Genomic DNA, 21,815 nt, shown 5'->3' with positions numbered 1-21,815 from the left:
CCGGCGTGCGCGCCCCGACTTCCCCAGCAGCCTTGGCCCTGGGGCTCGGAGCGGGCGGGTGGCGACTCAGGACATCCGCCGGGGCGCAGGGCGCGGGGTCCGGGGCCTGAGAGACCGAGGCCGCGGGGAGGTCGGCGGAGACTGGTCTGCGCACCTAATAGAGCGCTGTGCACCTAGGACTGGAACACGGGACAGAGGCGGCCTGTCCCTCACGCGCGTCTGGGAAGTGCGGGACCAGGCGCTTCCTCTTGGGTCCCAACCCCAGGCGTCCGGCCCGCGGCCCGCAGTAACCGCAGGAGGACGGGCCTGGGGGCGGGCAGAAGCGGAGGCTCCCTTCACAGCTCCGCCCCCTTAAAGGCCCGGAGGGCCCGCACAGCTTAAGCGCTCAAGGCTTCTTCCACCACAATCCTGAGTGGTGGCAAGATGGTGACCTCGTTAGGGTGCTGCGTTTGGCGCATTGGACCCCAAAGGCTACGGCCGGGCGCCCTCGCTGGGTTCTGTGTGCTCGCGCGCGCTTTGGTAAGAGATGCCCCACTGAAGTGAGAATTCCAAGACTTTCCCTACCACCAGGACTGGGTTTCAAGGCTAGCCGCAGCTAGCTGTCACCCTAAAGTAGGCTCATGGGCCGCCTTATGGGGATGACGCCTGTGCTAATGCAAGATCTTGGAATGTGCTTGTCAAACCCAGGCCCTAGTTCAGGATGTGGATGAATCATTGACATTTTTGAAGCGCGCGCAAGTGTACATGTGCGATATGGTGGGATGTGTTTCTGGCAGTGTGTGTATGGTGGTGAGATGTGTGTGTGCCTTGTGTCTGTGTTTTGTGAATTTGTGACACACTTCTGTATGCTCACCTTGAAAAAGGAATGTTTAGGAAAGTTGTCAGAAACAGAGTAGCCAGATTCTCCAAGACCTGACACAGCCTTATCTCTTAACATGGTTCAGCTGTGTTTTTTGCAGCTACTTCAAAGGAATTTGACATCAAGTTGGGCTAGGTGGACCTACCATTCAGCCTTCTCTTACAATGTAGGAGTCTGCAAGCCAAAACATCAGGGGAGATTTGGACCAAGAATCAGTGTCCCCTCCAACCCCTATCTTTGAGGAGAAAGATTGGGTGGCAGTTGGACAGAGGGATTTCCTAGTCAGGATATGGGATTAAGAACAGCCCTAGCCATTATTTTTATAGGCTGATGAGCACTGATAGTCCACAGGCTAGAGGCTCAGACCTACTCCTCTTTCCCCTCTTTACATCTGGTATTTTGAGAAAAAATAAAGGAAATGTTTTTGTTTGAAGAAAGGATCAGTTATTTTCTGACCTATAGCTATATCTATGCAGTTGAGTGATGTGGGTCTTACCAGGCACCTGAAAGTCTAGACTATATCTATCTGTGCCCAAGTCCACCTGTGTTCATGTGAGTTCACATGTATGCTGGCTGCTACTGTGTGGGTGGTGATGAGGAACTCATCCATCCTGTGTGACTGGTGCAACCAGTCTCATTCCTCCATTGACATGTCTCAGGGGCTGCTCACTCCACTGACACAGCTACAGGCTGGTAACAAACTGCAAATTAACCACCACCCCTAGTGGTGCATCATATTTCCATATGTGTCTGCAAAGAGATTGTTGACATGCAGATATGAAGGGTGTCAATATTTGCTTCTAGAAGCAAATTGTGGGGGAAATAATGACACTGGCTTATGGGACAATGCAGGTGATCAAAACATGCTTGCAACAGAGCAGAAACACCCTGTAGGTTCATGAAGAGATCAGGCCCTTCTAGTTTCTGCTCCCAGTGGATGACCCAATGGCTCTGGGCTACTCACTTTTCTGGCAAAAGCAGCACACACCTTCCTCATCATGACATTCCTCATGGACCTGGGAAGCAGACTACAGTTCTCCTGTGAGGAGCACCACCTCACAGGAGTGGATTTTAATAGGTTTAGTTCTCAGCCACATTTGGCTGTGGCTGTTTATGGGGTTTAACCACTGGTGTGTGTGTGTGTGTGTGTGTGTGTGTGTGTGTGTAATATGCCCATGTGTGTTTCAGGGACATGCACCCAAGCACAGCAGCAAAGGCTGGAGAAGGATACCAGGTGTCCCACTCCACTTTCAGCCTTACTCCCTTGAGATAGGATCTCTTTACTGTCTCTGGAGCTAGGCTGGTGACCAGCAAGCCCCAGCACTCCTCTATCTCTGCCCCCTTCCCACCAGCACTGGTGTTACAGTCAGGCATGCACCCACATTTGGCTTTTTATGTTGGTTCAAGGGATTTAAACTCAGGTCCTACACAGCAAGTACTCTTACCCACTGATCCATCTCCCTAGTCCAGGTTTAAACACTCTTCAACTCAAAACTGTGACTCTGAGTTTCTATGAATATGTGGGGTAGGAGTCTGTACATGGAGGAGGATCCTAGGTGTTCTGGCTGCTGTCCCCAAGTCTGCTCTCCCCTTTCGTAGTTAGTGGGTGATGAAATATCTCCCAGCTGCCTAGCCTGAGCTTCAAGCATTTTACATCAACCCACAGGAGCCACCAGGAGCATCTGCCTACCTGGAGGACTTCTGAAGGCATCACTCTAAACTTGAACCAGATCTTCCTGCATTAGTGGGCTGGATATAGTAGCAGAGTGGAGGAAAGCAGAGAACCCATGTTCTGAATTCCTCTCCAGCATGCTTCCAAGAGCTAGCTTCCAGAGCCTGAAACAAAAGGCCCCACTGTTCCAATTTTCATTTCAGACATGCTCATTTCTGAGATGCTCATCATCCAGGCAAGAGTTGCCTGTTGAATGTTTTATGCTGACTCACCCTGTTTCAGGGCAATTTCCTCATCTGTATGTCAAGGTTGGACATATTTTACCATCTTACCAATCAAGTCCAGAAGATACGATGATGCTATATTTTCAGAAATTAATAAACATATCTAGTGTTATAAGTTTTGTGTCTGTATACAGTTATCCTTATTCATGTGAGAAATTATTCATTATTGTTGAACAGATATTTTGTGGGGTTTTCTTAGACAGTCTCATTTAACCCAGACTGACCTTTAACTAGCCATGTAGCTTAAGATAATTCTGAACTCCTGATCCTCTTGCCTCTACCTCCAAAGTGCTGGGATTATAGATGTATACCACCATGCCCAGCTTTATGTGATACTAAGTGATAGAACCTTGGTTCTCATGCATGTTAGGTAAGCACTCTACCACCTGAGCTACATCTCCAATTCACTTAAAGGTTTATAAACATACAAAGAATTGGAACTTTTATTAAATTTCCAATATAATTATCTTAAATGTCTGAACAAAAGGAAAAGGAGGTTCCAGGAACTCTCCAGTTTGTCTCTTCTCCTGGAAGTGGTTGTTGGGATTATCAAGTTGTGCCCAGCACCCTGGCAGATAACAGTTGGGGTGAGCTATGATGGTTGCCTCCCAGGCCAGTTAAACCAGCAGGGCCCATACTCTGATGCCCTTGTCACCCCAAGAATTCCCTTCCAGCTGATTTAGTGGTGCAATACCCAGGGCTATGCTGGGGGAGTGACCATAGAGTGTGGGAAGACATTTGGCTCAGTATCATGGCTCCATCTACTTTAGACCAGTTTCCTGTCATGCCTGTGGAGCCCAAGCAAGGAGCCAATGAACCAGGAAAGGTACACACACACACACACACACACACACACACACACACACACACACACATGCACTGTCCTCCTGTCAGAGGAGGAAACATCCCTTACTTTCATCATGTCACTTTCTGAGCTTGTGGCTCAGTACTTTTTCCTGTGGCCTTCCTTGGGGGTAACAACTGTCCCCAGCACTTTCAGTAAGAAAAAAGGGAGCCTCTATGAGAGCATCCAGCCAGCTCCCTTCAGTGTGGCCAACAGAAACAGTAGTATTGTGAAGCAGGACCCCTTCTGACAGGGATGGCACTCCAAGACCCAAAGATACACCAGCTAGGTGAGACATCTGGTAGGCACTCATGAAGGTCACCTCAGCTGCCATCAGATCCTTCCCAAGACACTGGGCTTTCATGGACTCACTTTTTGCTCCTGGCAATACTGGAAGCAAAACATCATCCCATTTTAAAAATGAAACTTAGTTCAGAGAGGAGGAACTTGTCCAAGGCCACAAAAAGAAAATGGCTGAACTAATGTTTAACCCCTTTGAGTTCTTTGTGATCATACCTAGCCTCCTTTATAAAGTCCTACTTTATAAAGACAGAGGCAAGCAACTTTTGTACTTAAAGTTTCAAAAGCTGGAAGTAAAGGAGTCCCCTTTCTCTTGATCACAGGTAGAAACTTGCCTAAAGGAAACGTGGGCTCTTAAAGCTAAGAGATCAGTCATTCAGGAACCCACTCAAGGAACAGTATAGAGTATCTGTAGGTCTCAAGCCTGTTGTGGGAAATCCCTAAATGAATCCAGTCCCAGCACCTCTGTGGAGATGATCAGGCAATCACATGATCATCTTTTTTTTTTTTTTTTTTTTTTTTTTTTGGTTTTTCGAGACAGGGTTTCTCTGCATAGCTTTGCGCCTTTCCTGGAACTCACTTGGTAGCCCAGGCTGGCCTCGAACTCACAGAGATCCGCCTGGCTCTGCCTCCCGAGTGCTGGGATTAAAGGTGTGCGCCACCACCGCCCGGCCACATGATCATCTTGAGTGGACAGCATCCTAGAGCAAACACCCATCAAACAACAGGACATGCCCTCAGCCCCCACCTAGGTGATGTCTGCTGATGAGCCTGAGTCACAGAAACATTGAGGAGGTGTTATCAGGATCTGAGCAGGGCCACATGCCCTGGGCAGACTGAGGAATCGCCCATGATTCTGTTGAAGCTGAACATGGTTGGGTGACAGCCTATCTCTGTCAGGTAGCTTGAGTAAGCTTCCTACAGGATTTCTCATGAGCAATTGCTTGTGAGATTGGATGGGATCACCTTTAGGAGCAAAAACCAAGAAACCAACGTGTTGAGATAATTCTCTAGAACTTTCTCTTTACTGTGGGTTTTCCCAACTCCAAAGAGTACTGGCCCCTCCTGTGCATGCACATCTGAAGTCTTATGACAGAAGCTGGCCTGGAAACTGACACCAAGCTGGGTTCACCATTAAAAGTGGAGTTTGTAGGGGCTGAACTACAAACTAGAGCCAGTGAGACCCATGGCAAAGGGTAAACTGAGGAACAGAGATATTAATGCATAGCCAATAGATGTGGTGATGGATTGTGTCCCCTAATATATTGTGCACCCTAATAAAGTTTATCTGAGGATCAGAGGAAAAAGCCAACCACTATAGTAAACATAGAGGTCAGGCAATGGCAGCACACACCTTTAATCCTATCACCCAGGAGGCAGAGATCCATCTGGATCTCTGTGAGTTCAAGGCCACACTGGGAACAGAGCCAGGCAGTGGTGGCACTTGCCTTTAATCCCAGCACTAACCATAGAGGTCTGTAGGTCTGTACAGATAGACAGGAAGTGATGTAGCTGGGCGGAGAGAGGAAGTGAGATGCAGAACAGAATATAGGCATGGGTATATGGGAAGTAGGTCTCTTTTTGGCTGAGGATCTCCAAGTAGTAAGAACATGGCTGGCTTCTTTCTGCTTTTCTGATCTCTCAGATTTTTACCCCAATATCTGGCTCCGGTTTTTTATTAATAAGACCGTTTAGCAATTTGTCTTACAAACAGATATTCCTCTCTTCATTCACCCTTGATGGGCTTCATGTAAAGGCCCCATTAGATGTAGTCCAGGGTCCTTGCTTGCTGGGGAAGGTCTTGAGGGTCAGCTTTTCAGAGCCCACTAGATCTGCCTCTGTGGCCCGGCTGCCATGGCTATTCCAGGGCTGATGCTGTGATCATACTATGCTAGGACTGTAGATGGGCATGCTTGTATCTTTCCACAATATCAGACTTTATTTAATATCAATATTTTAATTAATATTTAATTAATAATTAAATTTAAATAAGTTTAGTATTTAATAACAAGGTTTAGTGGTTTCAATAGTGGCAATTTGCCAGATAATCACATCTACCTTGGTATTCTGGCCCAGGCAGATGCAGGTCCTTTTACCTAATTTTAATTACTAATATTAACTCTTATATCATACAGTGTACAGTAAATATACCTTCAATCTCCATATATGTGGTTTATATAATGGATACAAGTTAAAGAGGCTATAGCAGAGTTCAAAAGTAGATTGATAGAAATGTTAATAAAATTTGTTATAGATAATGGGCATGAACCCAGACCAGCTGCAAGCAAGCTGTTAGTTTAGAGAGGTCTTCTAAGAGTTAAGTTTGAGAGCAAGGCTTAGGGTGGAATTCAGATAGCTGTTAGGTGAAAGAGCAGAACAGACAGAGCAGTATACAGTGGGTTCATATCCAAATCAAGTGAACAAATGGATGGGCAGGCAGTCAAGCATGCTATATCAAGAGCTGGGGCTAGAGCTAACTGAAGTTCCAAAGAGAGTCAAGAGTTTCTGTCTGTCTGTCTGTCCCTGACACACAGTGGGTATCAGCTTGGTGGGGTCATGCCATCCTGCTGTTAGGCGTCCATCTTTGTATGGGGTCCAGTCAAGGTAGTTACACTCTTTTTCTCTCTGGCATGTCTGTAAGTTCTTGGGCCTGGTTTTCTTGATATGATTCTGATATACTCCCCCCCGTGTCCCTACAGTCTTAACTCATTCTAATATATAATCTGGACTCACTTTCTGTAGGGTACAGCCTAATCTCAGCAGCTGACCTTACAGTAAGACCTTGACTGGATTTATTAAGGAAGCCTAATGGCTCTGTTAGAATGGAGTCAACCCCACAAGACTAGACAACCAACTTGGGGCATGGGGCAGCATCTCTTGCCAGGGAATAGTGTACATTCCTTATAATTGATGTTTGTCCTGAGTTCTGGCCTAATTTTTTCTTTATATGTTTTTTAAAGCCTATTTGAATATAGAAACAATCCAAAGGGAAAGTATTCTCTTTAAGAGTTAAGGGCTACCAGGTCTAGTGGTGAACATCTTTCATCCTAGCACTGGGGAGCCAGAGGCAGGAAAACTGTTGCAAGTTCAAGGCCAGCCAGAGCTCTCTAGTGAGACTGTCAAACAACAACAAACAAGAACAACATCAGAAGGAACTGTGGTGGTACAGCTTACGTTATGTTACATAATGATGATCCCCAATAGGACAATTAGACAAATTGCTGGCCCAGAAAATACTAAGCACCTGTTTGATGGCACTTTGCAATTACCCTACCCCCAGTCAGAAGCATGAAGCACCACTGCACTAGGGAGAGGGTGGAGGCTTAGGATACTTAATCAAAGCAAGAGTCTGGAGCTGGGTTATGCTTGAAGCCAGTCTGTGTCTCCCTGTGCAACAGAGACAGCAGCCCCTGAGGCACAGGCACACAGATGACCCATAATACCTCATCTTCCTGGATGTTGATGGGCATCTCCAGGGTGGGGTGTGACCACACATGTGAGTTATGGAGTCAAAGGCCATCTCCTGCAGCATCATTCTGCACAGAGGCATGTGCCCTCTGGAATGTGCCCAGGGGAAGGAAGAGCTTTACTGAGCAGTCACGACCTCCAGGTCCTCAGGTCTTCAAGCCATCCCAAGTTTCTCATACTGAGTCTGCTGGACTCTCCAGAAGTCAGGAGTCACAGAGACAGGAAGACGGTGTCAGGGGTAAAGTGGTCCAGTCTTCTGTCCCCAGGCTCTTCCTCTAGGCTGCAGAAACACCAGGCATCAGGAAGGAGGTAGCTGAGGGTCACAAAGGGAAAGGAGGAAATTGTCCTCTGTCCTCCTAGCTATGAAAGCCTACTTCTAAGCAGAATTAAGGGCTGCATTTCTTTTTATTTTCCCTCCATTGTTTGTACTCTAGATCTGTATGTCCAGAAGGAAGAGCCAGTATAATCTGGGGTGAGCTATACTCCCACCCACCTGTGGAGGGGCTTGGAATCCAGCCATTATCCTCTGGCTAAGTCCCAGGGCTTCCCAAGGAACAGGAAATAAGCAAGCAGCTGGGAGCTTGTGCTCTCATTGCTGTGAAGCAGGCACAGTAGTTACTTGTCACTAAGGAGCAAGTGTGTAAAGCCACAGAGGAGCAGATAGTACCAAGACCCTACCCCCAACAGACCCTTCCAGAAAAGTAAGAGAAAGGATGCTGTGGGGACTTAGGTCACAGTCAAGAGTACGGCTCTGGTGTCACACCCTCAACTCACAACCTCAAAAATCCATCAGACAGTCTTGTGAAAGGAAGTGTGTAAGCAAGCTTTATTGGGGTACACAATATATCACCACAGAAGTGTCTTGGGTTGGGGTGTCATAACAGAGACCAGTGGCTGATGAACCAATGTCTGTAAGTTTAGAGGCTGAGGTCCAAAGCTGGGGTGCAGCATGATGTAGTACTGGTGAAGGACCTCTTCCAGTTATAAATGGTCATCTTCTCAGATGCCTTCATGTGGTAAAGAGAACTCTCCAGTGTAGCTAGAGTTTTCCTGCCTGGCCCACAGTCAGGACAAATCTCTCTCACCCGCCAGTCCCACAGCCGCTCAAACCCAACCAAGTAAACACAGAGACTTATATTGGTTACAAACTGTATGGCCATGGCAGGCTTCCTGCTAACTGTTCTTACAGCTTAAATTAATCCATTTCCATTAATCTATACCTTGCCACATGGCTCATGGCTTACCGGCATCTTCACATGCTGTTTGTCATCATGGTGGCTGGCAGTGTCTCTCTGACTCAGCCTTCCACTTCCCAGCTTTATTCTCCTCCTTGTCCCGCCTACACTTCCTGCCTAGCCAATGGCCAATCAGTGTTTTATTTATTGACTAATTAGCAACACATTTGCCATACAGAACATCCCACAGCACTCCAGACCCCTTGTTTATTTAATAATTTGTTTATTTAATAATTACATTTTTGTGGTGCTGGGGATATAAACTGGGACCTAGAGCATGCTAGGCATAATTCTACCTCTGAATTATATATCTCCAGTTCTCTGGGCCCTTTTTATAAGAGCACTAATTATCAGACCCCCATCACCACCACACCTCCTAGTTTACTTTCAAAGGTCCCACCTCCTCAACTTATCACATTGGGTTGGGATTTCAATGAATGGATTTGGGTGAGGGAGAGGCATGCAGGGGTGTCAAACTGAGAATCCTTGGCATCTCTCTCAGAAGCCCCTTTAGAAATCAATTTTGTTGGTACCCCAGAGAATCCTTAGCTAAACTATCCCATAAAATCAGGTTCCAAGATACAGAAGCTCAAGGAAAGCCAGCAGGCACAGCAAAGACTGGCATTGGGGTCTCTGGCCAACATAACTGGTTTTGGACTAGCCCATAAGTAAACTGACCAAAGATGCTTTAAAAGGAATTAGAAACACTGAAGGAACCAGATGCTGCAGGTTCTGAGTTTAGCTCTTAGGAACAGTGTGGTATGGCAAAAACAGATGTTACTATCTTTCATTTGTAAGTAAGGAACATGAAGTTCAGAGATCTGGGCTGAAGTAAAAATCCTGTGGTTCTCAACAGTCAGGTGAGGTTGCAACAGGTGTGTCCAGGCTCTGCCTTCTCACAAATAGTCCTTCACCTTCACTGGCTGCAAATTCACCTTTGAGAGAGCAGCTGCAATGACTAAGCCACTGTTCTGACAGTGTCTTGAGGTTTATATTGCTGTGATAAAACACCACAAAGAAAAGCAACTTTGGGAGAAAGGGGCTTATTTTGCTTACAGTTCCACACCACTGCCCACTTATCAAAGACAGTCAGGGCAAGTATGAAAAAAAGGGCAGGAATCTGAAGGCAGGAGCTAACGCAGAGTCCATGGAGTAGTGTAGATTATTGGCTTGCTCCTCATGGCTTGCTCAGCCTCATAGCACCCAGGACTACCTGCCCAGGGGTGGTACCACCCACAGTGAGGTGGGCCACTCTGTCCTAGGAAGTCCCCTGCCTGCTTGAGCCCAAGGCACCACAAGAAGGAGCAAGAACCTAGGAAGAAATGCCCTTGGTCCCCCAGCTCACTGGCATTCACATTAGGAGCATGGCTGTGGCTGTGGCAGTTTCAGTTTTCAGGCACCTGCAGAGCACACAGGCACCTGTGGAGGCCTTGAGCCTTATGTGTTTCATGCTAGGGGAACATGTGAGCTGAGAGCTCTCTTGCAGATCAAGAGTCCTAGAGGTGAAGTGGGCTTCTGTCTGTCTGGGAGAGAACTGGAATCAGAGCCTTAAACTGACTCCTTGAAACACTGGTGGGAAATGCTACACAAAATGTGTCCCACAGTGAGTTCTACAGGACTGTCAGGAGACTCTGAGGGGCAGAGGGCCACAGAGATGCTTCCAGCAGACTTTCTTCTGGGCTGAAGCTCTGTTAAGTTCGATTATGAGGAGAAACAAAACAAAACACAAAATAGCTGTACCCACTCACACAAGAAGAATTTCTCAGCGCTCTCTCTCTCTCTCTCTCTCTCTCTCTCTCTCTCTCTCTCTCTCTCTCTCCCCCTCCCTCCCTTCCTCCCTCCCTCTCTCCCCCCCACCCACCATGTATGTATGTGTGTCTCAACTTCAGGTGTTGTTTCTCCTTCATCCTCTATTTTGTTTTGAGGCAGGATCTCTCACTGGTCCCAAGTTCACAAAGTAGATAAGGCTAGCTGGTCAGTGTGTACTAGGGATCCACTAACCTCCACCTCCACAGTGCTGGGATTATAAGCACTAGCCACTCTGCCTGGCTTTTACATGGAAGCACTTTACCAGTTGCATCCTCTTCCCAGCCCTACCTTTAGCTTTGAATAAAGTCTGCTTTGTCTTTCTCTGGCATACTGCCACAGCTTGGGTAAGTGAGTAGAGACATTTGGAGCTTAGGGTTCTGAGCGCTGAGAATCTAAGAGTATAGCTCCAGTATCTGTGAGGGCATCATGCTTCACCATGATGTGAGGGAATAGAGGGTGAGAACCAGCAAGAGGACTGAGCCTATGGCATGACCTACCTCTCTCAGCACACCTGAGCCAGCTTCACAACTCACCTTTCTCAGGACAGCTAGCCACTGCCTGGGCCTCAGCACAAATCCTCATTGCCTCAGTCCTCTTAAGGCCCATTGCCAATACTGTTGCATTAACGATTGTTTCCAGCATGAGAACTTGAAGGGATGTGGCTTCTATTGAAGCCATAGTATCTGAGGTATCTAAAGGTATCTGAGTTGAAAGTGTCTATTAAATGCCTTCCATATCAGCCCAAATAATATGTCATTGTGCTTGGCTGCTTCCCAGATGCCCCTGATCTCAGCAAGTGTTTTCTAACAGTTCTGCCCTTGACTGGCTTTGATGTTAATTGTTCTGATCTGTATTCTGTTTATTACAGTTCCTTATATGACGGGAATCACACTAAAGTATGCAGATGAAAGGGGAAACCTATGAATTAAAGCATGAAGATTTATATGAAAAGAATAATCCAGAGCTACGTGTGGTGGCTTGTGCCTATAATGACAGCACTTGAGAGACTGAAGTAGGAGGATCACTGTGAGTGTAAGGCTAGCTTGGGCTACAATCTAAGACCCTATCTCAAAGAAACTAAGTCTATTAGTTCTTTATTGTTACAAAACACTTAAAAGGCAGCTAAAGGAAGGGAGGATGGGCATAGAGCTCATCAGGCTTGGGAAGCCAAGAACAAGAGGCAGTGGGTCACTCTGTGTCCATGGTCAGGGAGCGGAGAGCACTGAATACTGGTGCTCAGCTCTCCTTTTTATTCAGTCTGGGATCCAAGCCCACTGGATGGTAATACATTAATTTATCTAGAAACTCCCATCACAGGCATGCCTAGAAGTTTGTTGCCAATTCTAAATCCCATCAAGTTTATGATCGAGATGTCATTAAGTATCAAGCTGGATATGTACCAATAAAGACGGTGTCAGGTTTTCTGGCTCTTACTCACCTGCCCTGAGTCCTCAGGGATCACATGCCCATGGTGGAGGCTGGACATTGGGTTCTGATCTCTGCTTGTCACCTCAAAGAGCAAGGAGACCATGGGCACTGGTAAGGGAGTCAGAGAACATCATAACAGCATTCTGCAAAACAAGATGTCTCTGCAAAACAAAATGTGAGTGGAATCAATTTTTAATTTTTATTTGTTTTCACTTCTCATGTTCTCATTTCCATCTTTTGTTATAGAGTCAGTGTCTGTTTCCTTCTGTTTTTATAGTCTGAGTTTGTTCCCACATACCTATAGCATCCCTGTTTTGTCCCTATCCCTGTCCTACATGCTTTCAGGCCAGTTTTCCCTTGCTGTCCTCCAAGACTTCTTCTCACTCACCTTGGAGAGAGCATCATTACCTGACTGGAGGTCAGGCAAGGATTCTGGGGTCCCTGCTAACCTCTCACTTCCCACTGATGTGTGTTCTAAAGTCTTCTCTTTCCTGTCTCTCCACTGTTCTTTATCTATCTGTGTTCTCTTCAGAGAAGGCTTTACCATTCCTCCAGCTTTGATTTTATCCTGCAAAAGTGATTGGCATCAGGGTGACTTCAAAGTCTTCATCATGTTGGTGGATATTGGTGGTAGAGAAGGCATCAAAGATGTGGGAGAGAAATTAGTGAGGGAGACCAGCCCTAGGCCTGCATTCTGAAGGCTGGCTCCCCATGAAGGGTCCTGTGCTTGATGCACACAGTTTCATCCTGCCCACAAGTATGCCTGATTCTGAGTGCTCATCTGTGGTTCCTTCCTTAGATACCAAGCAGGTCACTGAATGCACAAAGAAAACAAAGCTATTTGTAACACACTAGCTTACCTCTACAAAATACTCAACCTCAAGAGAGTGAGTTCCTGTTTCCTCACACCTTATATACCTTTCTCTGCCCAGACATCACTTCCTGGGATTAAAGGTGTGTGTCCTTCCCAGTACTGGGATTAAAGGTGTGTGCCACCACTGCCTGGCTCTGTTTCCAGTGTGGCCTTGAACTCACAGAGATCCAAATGGATCTCTACCTCCCAAGTGATAGGATTAAGGGTGTGTGCCACCACTGTCTGGCATCTATATCTAATCTAGTGGCTGGCTCTGTCCTCTGATGCCCAGATAAGTTTTATTGGGGTGCACAATATATCGCCACAGCTATTTGCTTCTGTTCATTCTTCATCCAACATTTTAGAGTCCATGGCCTATCAATTACCAGGTGTACAGTCCATGTTCTGGGTCACACCTGAGAAGAGATGCAATGTGCCTAGGGTTACATGACTGAGGCCACATGCTGGTGTCCTCTTGACCTACCTTGTGCCTTAGCCTTACTCTGGCATAGCCCTGGCATCATTCTGCCTCAGGTGCACCATGGCCTGACTTCTGCCTAGGTTTCTTTACTGACTCTGTGCATTCACAGGTCTTGAAGTGACATACATTATCCCTGGGAGCTAATGGGTGTGATGACTAATGGGTGCCAGGAGGTGAAGGGTAACTGACAAATGCTCACCTCTGTGTCTGTGAGATTCTTTCCAAATCTTCAGAGTATAACCATCCTTACAGTAATGAAGATGTTTAAAAAGACACACACCTGGGCCCTCACTTTGGCTGTCAGACTATGGAAACAATGGTTCCCAAGGAATTAGAATTTCTGCAGGGATCTTATGCTTACAGAAGAAAAAGCCTGAAGCCTGGGGTCAGAATAAGGAGGAACCTGGACCATAAAGAGATTTCACTTGGTTCTGACAACTGTGTCAGACCACCTTGCAGAAGTGACTAGAGTTAGGACAATTACAGGTTAGTGATGGACAGGACCACACCCTGACCAGGACTACTTAGCTATGTATGCCTTTTGTCCTCTGTCTAAACCTAAAACTCCTGTACAAAGCCCCCAAATGGCATTTGTGGTCAGTGGCTGCATTGACTGCATCTTTTTTCTCTGTTACTTGTCATTTAAGTAGCCCATTGTGGACAGATTGCTGAGTCTGGCCATCAGGGCCCAGGCTCTGACCCTAATAACTCCTGAAAGGAGAAGGTCCCTACAAAAGGTAGCCCTACTTACGCACAGCACAAGCAGCTCAAGGGCAACCTGGCACAGGCCCCTTTATTACCTGTCTTGTCTCTTTTTTCGGCCCTGGGGCAGCTTCCCAATATGGACTAGCAGGGAATAGCTCTCACTCTTGTGGGAAAGCACTAAGGTGGGCCACAGAGCCACATCCCTGAGATAGAAATATGTGTGCACAATTACAAAACAACTTGGTGAATCCCACAGTAGCAATTCTCCATATTTTAAAAATAGTTTGTTTTCTTTTAGAACATCAAAGTAGCTGAACATATTGAAAGGTGGGAAAATAGGCATCGCATGATATTACTTCAGGATAAAATAGTTTACCAACACCATCATCAGAATTTATTTTTTCCTAATGTGCCTGCTTGTTCATTTACTCTTTTTAGTCCTACACAAATGTGTCCACCAACTCATTTCCAATCCACCTGCGGAGCCCCAATGATGTCCTCTTACTTGTCCTCCTCAGTGTGTACCCTTTCTTCTTCCTGATGCTCTTCCTTTCTTTCTTTCTGACAAGGGCTTATGTAGTCTAGGCTGACCTTGAACTCACAATGTATCCAAGGATGACTTTGAACTTCTGACCTTCCTGCCTCTACCTTTCAAGCACTTAGATTACAGTCATGGATCATGCTATGCTGGGGATTGAATCCCTACGGCAAGATGGGAAGTGGAGACTGGAGAACTTGCCAGAAGCTCTGGGTCAGATAACCACTACAGTACGGAACACAGCAACAGAAAAAGTAAAGACCTTATCTTCAAATAAGGAGGAAGGAGAGAATCAAATCCTAAAATGCTTCTTCTGACCTCCCCATTCACACTGTGGCATATACATGACCAGACTCACACACACAATAAATAGATATAAAATCTTTTGCCCTCATAGCTTAGGCTCCAGTCCTCACATCTGTCAGGAGGTTGTCATCAACGGAAAACTTTCCATTCCTCTATCTGGGAATCTAGTTCTTCTAGCTGGCCTGTGCAACCTCCTCCTTCAATCCTGCTTGCCTCATTTTCCCCTCTAATCAGGGCCAACTTGACACTTTTAGGAGCGCAGAATGTTCTTCCTCTCTGTTAGCTGTGTCCTGAAAAAATGCTGACCTCCAAGAACAGAGTTTTTAAATAATGTACATTATGAGGCTGAGTGGAATTTTATTACCTCTTTCTAGCGTCACTCTGGCCAATCAAAGCATGTCCAGAGAAAATGTTCCTTGCATCACAAACCTCTCCCTGGTGGCAAGTATCACCATGCCCAAATTCTCACCCCTACAAGGCAGGGACCACCCCTTCAGTTCTACAGCAGTTTGCATGGTGGTGGTGATAGGGTTGTGGAAGAAAGCCCAGTTCTTCTGAGACACAACAGCCCTAAGGCAAGTACTTTTGTCCTAAATGAAAGGGCTAGCAAGGTGTTTCACACTATTATGTTTTTGGACCTTACAAAGAAAACAGACAGCAATAGCACCCAACTTTGCACACAGTTCAGTAATCCCCTGTGATCTCTGATCTGGTGGACAGCTTTTTTCCCCCTTTTTGAAAAAAAGCAAAACACTACATTTGGGGGGGTGGTGGTGTGCACTCGCGCATAGGCACACATACCACAGCACACATTGGAGGTCAGAGCACAACTTTCAGGAGTTGTCTCCTTACTCTGGGCCTTGGAGATCAAGGGTTGGTCATCATCTTTTTTTAAAAAATTAAAGGCATGTTTCATGTAAGCTAGGCTGACCTTAACTAGATATATAGCAGAGGAAGACCTTGAACTTTATTTTGAACTTCTTGCTTCCACCTCCCTGAGTGCTTGAATTACAGGTGTGTGTCACTGTGCTAAGGTTGTGGTGCTAAGGAGCAAAACAAGAGCTTTCTCATGCTAGGCAAGCACTCTGCTGAGTCTTTTGATGAACTCTACAAAATTAACTTGTAGACCCACCTCAATGATCATGGAGTCTCACAGAACAAAACCTCTGCCTCCTTACGTGCCGAATGCCCTTTCCCAGTGCACTGACAAAAACTACCTATTCTGACTTCCTGATTTCTTCATTACATCAGGCAGGTCAGCATGCTTGCTTGCTCTTTTAACTACCTACCACCTCTGTTACCAATGGTGGGAGAATCCACAGGGACTTTCTTCCCAGATGAGCAAGTCAGATGCCATTCCATCCTCCTTTTCTAGGGTGTAGCCTTGCACCCAGTACACCTGAGGAGCTGGGCACAACAAAAGTTGTGCTCTGACCTCCACATGTGTTCTATGGCATGTGTGCCTATGCTCATAGACAATACACACACACACACACACACACACACACACACACACACACACACACAAATATGCTGTATTTTTTTTCAAAAAAGAAAAGTAAAGGCTGTCTAAAGGTAGGGTGGCACCCATTGTCAAGTTATCAAATTCAAGTGCTAGGCTGTGGTTTAGGAGATCACTGGAAGTGAAAAACATAGTCACTCAGGTTTACTATGAAGACAATGAAGTGTCAAGATCCTATATGCATGAGCCACTTCCAAGCTAGAAGTATCTGTGACCACACATATACCAAACATTAGACAGGTACCGGTTTTCATTCCATTCTCCCTCCACCCTAATTAGCTCTCCTATTCCTTTTGTTTATAAATATTTATTCTAATTATACATATGCCTGTGTGTGTATGTGTGAGTATATGCACTGAGTACAGGTGCCCTTAGAGGCCAGAAAATGGCATCACATTCCCTGCAGCTGGAAGTACAGGGTTTCACTATGTATTCCTGGCTGGCCTGGAACTCACAGAGATCTATTTTCCTATCTCTGACCTCCAAGTGCTAGAATTAAAGGCGAGTGCCTCCATGCCTGGCAATATGAAACTTTTTAAAAAAAAAAAATAAGTCCTAGGGATAAAACTCAGGTTCTTGAGTTTGAAAGAACACTGAGTTATCTTCCTAGCTATGTGTGTGTGTTCCCCCTCTAAGCTGGGCTGCTGAAGGACATAGGGTATCCACATTTGAGTGCCAACTGAGCATCATGCTTCTCCTTTCTGACTCCCCCCAAAATAACTGAATTTCCTAAGGAAATGGCTAGTTTCAGACATCTGGGAGGAAAGAATGCCTTAAGGTTATGTAACATCTAATGCCTCAAAGCAAAATACATGAAGGGATATTTAGACTAATTTAAGCATTAAAGACTGCAGGCTACAGGGTATAGCCAGTTGTATAGAACAGGATCAGTGACTCTAGAGCACACAAGAATAGATAGGGAAGTCAGAACAAGAGTGGGGGAGTGGGGGGCTGTGTTGTTTGTTTGTTTGTTTTGCAGAAAAGAAAATCCATAAATAACTGAAGCAAGGGTGAGATGAGGGAATACCCATTTGGCAGTGACTACAAAATAAAAATAACTTTGTAAGATGATTGCTAAAGGTCTTATTAAATAAAATTCATGGAGCCAGATGTTGGGTGAATTCTGAAAGATCAGAGAAACCAAACAAGCCACAGCTAACCTCCCCTCGACAACTCCTCAGCCGATCCTGTTTCTACAAATCCTCAGACTGAAAGCTTCTGAGTCCTCACCCGAATGGATCTCAGCTGAACTTCTGCTAAAAGCCTAAAAGCTTAAAAGCCTCTAGTTTCTGGTCCTCACACCTTATATACCTTTCTGCTTCCTGCCATCACTTCCTGGGATTAAAGGTGTGTGTCCTTCCCAAGCAAAGACATGGGATCTCAAGTGTTGGGATTAAAGGTGTGTGCCACCATTGCCTGGCTCTGTTTCCAGCATGGCCTTGAAGTCACAGAGATCCAGATGGATCTCTCCCTCCTGAGTGATAGGATTAAAGGTTTGTGTACCACAATTTTCTGGCCTCTATGTCTATCTAGTGGCTGTTCTGTTCTCTGACCCCAGATAAGTTTATTAGGGTATACAATATATGGGGGGGGGGGACACAATATTACCACATAACTTAGGCAGTGATTATTAGCCACAACTACAGGATAAGGTTGAGAAAAGGAATGGGCTTTTAGAGTCTCAAAACATCTTCCATAAATTATGTTCTGGCTGAAAAGGGAGAAAGTACAGAGAAGATGGGCAGCATCTGCCTCAGGCACAAGACTGAAAGGAACACACCAGAAATAGGACAAATACACTACAGTTGTGTATACGTTTGTGTCCCCATGGTGGGATGTGAAGAGAATATGGTTTCTGAGTTATGCTGGTGAGAGAGACAAACTCCATTTTTCCTAACAGCACTAAGATAGAAACTGAACCAAGTTCCAGAGACACAGACAGCCAGCTAAGACTCTGGTCAAGAGGACTCCCCACCCCCAGGATGGGCAGGCTGCTGGCCAAGAAATAGCTAAAACAAAGGCTTAATCCATCAAAGTCTCCAATAGTACTGGGAGAGTCTCCAACTGTATTTTGTCTTCTGTAGTGCTTCTCTTGGCTAAATGTTCCTGTTAACTGAAGTATGACCCTGGAATGCAAAGGCTTGTACCCCCTAGCTTTCGGTTTTTCCCTTTAAAAACCCTTCACTCTGAGAGCTCAGGGCCGTCCTCCTTCACCTGGCTAGCCAGTATGTTGGACGCTGACCAATTCCGGCCTTGCTTGTTTTAATAAACGCCTTTGTACTTGCATTGGATATTGGCTCTTTGGTGGTCTTGCTTGGGGGTCTCTCAACACAGGCACAACACTGGCTCCAAACATATGCATGGCAGGGGCTGATCCAATCAAGGGATACTCTACCAAAGGACCAGCTCATAATTGTCCAAACGACCAAGGCTATGAGAATCATAGGTTAAGGAATATCCACATGGATAAAGACCAGCTATGACTGGGTTGCCTAAGATTGGAAACAGAAATAAAGTGAAAACAAGCCCAGCTCTGGTGTCTAACAAGCACTTGGTGTCTGCTGTTACCTCTCTTCTTAGGGATACTGATGATCTCATTTGAGCTGCACATTGAGAAGCACCAATGACTTGCACCTAGCTTATCTGTGTTGGTAGCACCTAGTGGTATTTGAGTATGAGGGGCTTGCCTGTCTAAATCTGGCCATTCCTTCTGGGGCTGCAACTCATCTAAAAATGAAGATACACCTTGGATCTCACTGAATAGTTGAATGTAGAAACTCACTGTTTTTACTACTAGCCGAAGATAAATTGACTTGGCTGTCCCTTGCCCGTGACCAGATTTGTTGTGAATTTATCAGGTATCTAATAGGCATCATTCTATGCCAGGCATGGGAATACTGAAAGATATAATACCATGTCCTGGGCCTGCTTCATCTAGTAAGGTAGACAAGAAATGGATGAACTGAGGGATCTGTTATGGTTTCCATCTGAAATGTCCTCCAAAGGCTATGTGCTGTAGGCTTGGTGACCAATCAGGGTCCAAATGGAAGGTAGTGTAGTCTTTGGGAAGGAAATCCAGTTGAAGTAAGTCAATGCAGTTATACCTCAAAGGGGACCACAGTGCCTACCTGTGAGGTGAGCAGCTCTGCTCCCCAATGTTCTCCCCATGGCATTCTGCCTTGCCACAGGCTCAAAGCAATGGAGCAGTTCACCATAGACTGCAACCTCTGACACTATGGGACAAGTAAGCCTTTCTTCCTTCAAGTCACCTTAGGGTTTTGTCATGACATGGAGCTAACACAGCTCCACTGTGGAAGACAGGGTGGACAGCCAATCACATAATCTCCAAATCAAAGCTATAGCTGGGACTCAAGTGAATATTCTGTAAAGCACTATGCATCACAGGGATGTACTCTCCAATGCCCTTGCATGAGTAGTACCTGCCACCTGGTCCTTCTGTCCCCTATAGCCCATGTCCATAAGAACCAAGACATAATGTAGTCTCTTTGGGAAACCATTAGACATTGGGCATTGGTTTTGGCAGCATGGCACTTGGAGATTTTGTGTGTGATGAGGACTGAGGAAGCGGCAGGAGAGCAACAAATCCGAACCTAGAAAGCTGATGGCTGCCAAGAAGAATGTTCAAATTCTTTAGCTCAAACTCAGTTCTGTGTTGAACTGTTGTTTAAGCAGGGGGAGGAAAGAGGTTAACAAACAGCATCATTGGTCCTTGGTGTGCTGAAGAAATTTAGGCACACATACCCAACAGACTGGCTTTGGATTCTAGCAAGGGAAGCAAAGTCGCTGGAGGGAATGCAAGCAGCTCCATCCATCAGAGGAGTCTGCCCATTCTCTCTGTGCCCTTTCTGTTACCTTGGTGACATACCCACAGCCAGGTATTTGCAAAAATAAAGTGGGACTGTATCTCTGTGATGGAGGAGCCTCATTACAGTGAAAAATGTTACAGCCAGGACTAGCTTATCAACTACTCTGCTGAAACATGAAGGCAGGTGCTCAGATGTTGTCATGCATTTACTTACACCCTCCTCACTAACATAAGATCATCCTTGTGATAGTGAATGGTGGTTTCAAACTGAATCTGAGCAGGAATGACACAAAGCAGACAGGCACAGATGCCCATGCATCTAGTCTTAATGTTTACATACTTGTGGTACCCCACACACCTGAGAGCTCTAGCAACTTAATTCCAGAGGCAGCTTGGAATAGGGGTAGAGGGTAAGAAAATCAAGTATCCCCAAATTCTCCAGTGCTGCTCCAATCATCCTGACAGGAGAGTCCCCCTTCACTGTCATCAACACCAGTGATGATTTTCAAAGCATAGAGGGTACCAGTGGCAGCACAACTCAGAGCATAGTACATTGTTGGTACCATTAAACAAAGGAAAGACTACAGAATTAAATAAGCAATGGAGCATCATTACATCCTTATATTACTATTCAATTTCAGTCCCAAAAAGTTATTTCTAAAAAAAAAAAAAAAAAAAAAAGCCCAGCATTCTATTCTGCAAAAGCATGTAACAACCAAACTTGTACACAATTATAAAACCCATTTGCTTTCACTTAAACAGAATTTGACGAAAAACTGCTCTCAGTGCAGTTTGGATTAAAGCCAGCTACAAATGGTCACCTTCTGAGAATCAATATAATCAATATTAACCAAGAACTGTGGCAATTCAGACAGTATGCACAAATGACCCAAGAATGTGGAATCCAATTATTGTAAAGATTTACAGGAAAATACTTTGGATTCCCCAAAGTCTGTTTCTAAAAGGAATCTTTAAAACACCAGACACTAACTTTCCTTTCTTCTCTAGAATCTAAATCCCAATTTAGTTCCCTGCCCCAGAGAAAAGCCCTCAGCTGGAGTCCTCACAGAGGAACTGAAAAGCATGCTAAAAATCACAAAAGTACCAAATGTCTTACAGTGCTAAAGCCACAGCAATACTTGAATACTTGAAGCACCACTTGAATACTGTGACTTGTTTTTTGGAGACAGTCTCACTATGCTACTTGTGGGCTCAGCTTCTCAAACAGAGAATACAGTGATGATAGATATGTACCTGGATTAAAATCTATTTTTAAAGAATATTTAAGAAGGTTATTCATTGGTATTATTTGAGTCGTTAATGCATTTCACAACTACCCCCAAACCACTAATCAGATATTAGAAATTAACAAACTGACTTTGAATTTCTAATAAAGGTTAATGGATAGGATTTATAAAGAAATCACATGTCCATGAGAGCCCAACCACAGGGAACACAGCTTCAGGCCCTGCCTTCCAGCCCACCAGGCCTGGGAAGGTGGTATTCAGGCTCTGTCTCAAGGAGACATCTTACCATCTCAGTCACCACTTTCATTAGTGCCAGCACAGGCTACATGTAGGTTCAGGCGGTAAGCGACTGAGTACAAGGCAATCTTTTCAAAGAGAAGGACACATTCTGAAACAGAAAAGCAGAATACACACAGCCCTGGTCAGCTGTATATCTGG

At 45.4% G+C, this 21,815-nt stretch overlaps 1 long non-coding RNA gene across 1 annotated transcript; it reads right to left on the bottom strand.

The window, feature by feature from the left end:
- Positions 1–5,987: 5,987 nt before the first annotated feature.
- Positions 5,988–21,767, bottom strand: LOC131922431 (uncharacterized). The gene is made up of 3 exons (XR_009382283.1): positions 21,664–21,767; positions 11,910–12,060; positions 5,988–7,740 (listed from the first exon to the last, which is right to left on the bottom strand). It is a non-coding gene; the product is annotated as an uncharacterized LOC131922431 (long non-coding RNA).
- Between the last annotated feature and the right edge of the window lie 48 nt (positions 21,768–21,815).

Source organism: Peromyscus eremicus, chromosome 12 (genome assembly GCF_949786415.1).
Source record: "Peromyscus eremicus chromosome 12, PerEre_H2_v1, whole genome shotgun sequence".
Classification (NCBI taxonomy): Eukaryota; Metazoa; Chordata; class Mammalia; order Rodentia; family Cricetidae; genus Peromyscus; species Peromyscus eremicus.
This window is presented reverse-complemented; position numbering and strand designations above follow the sequence as displayed.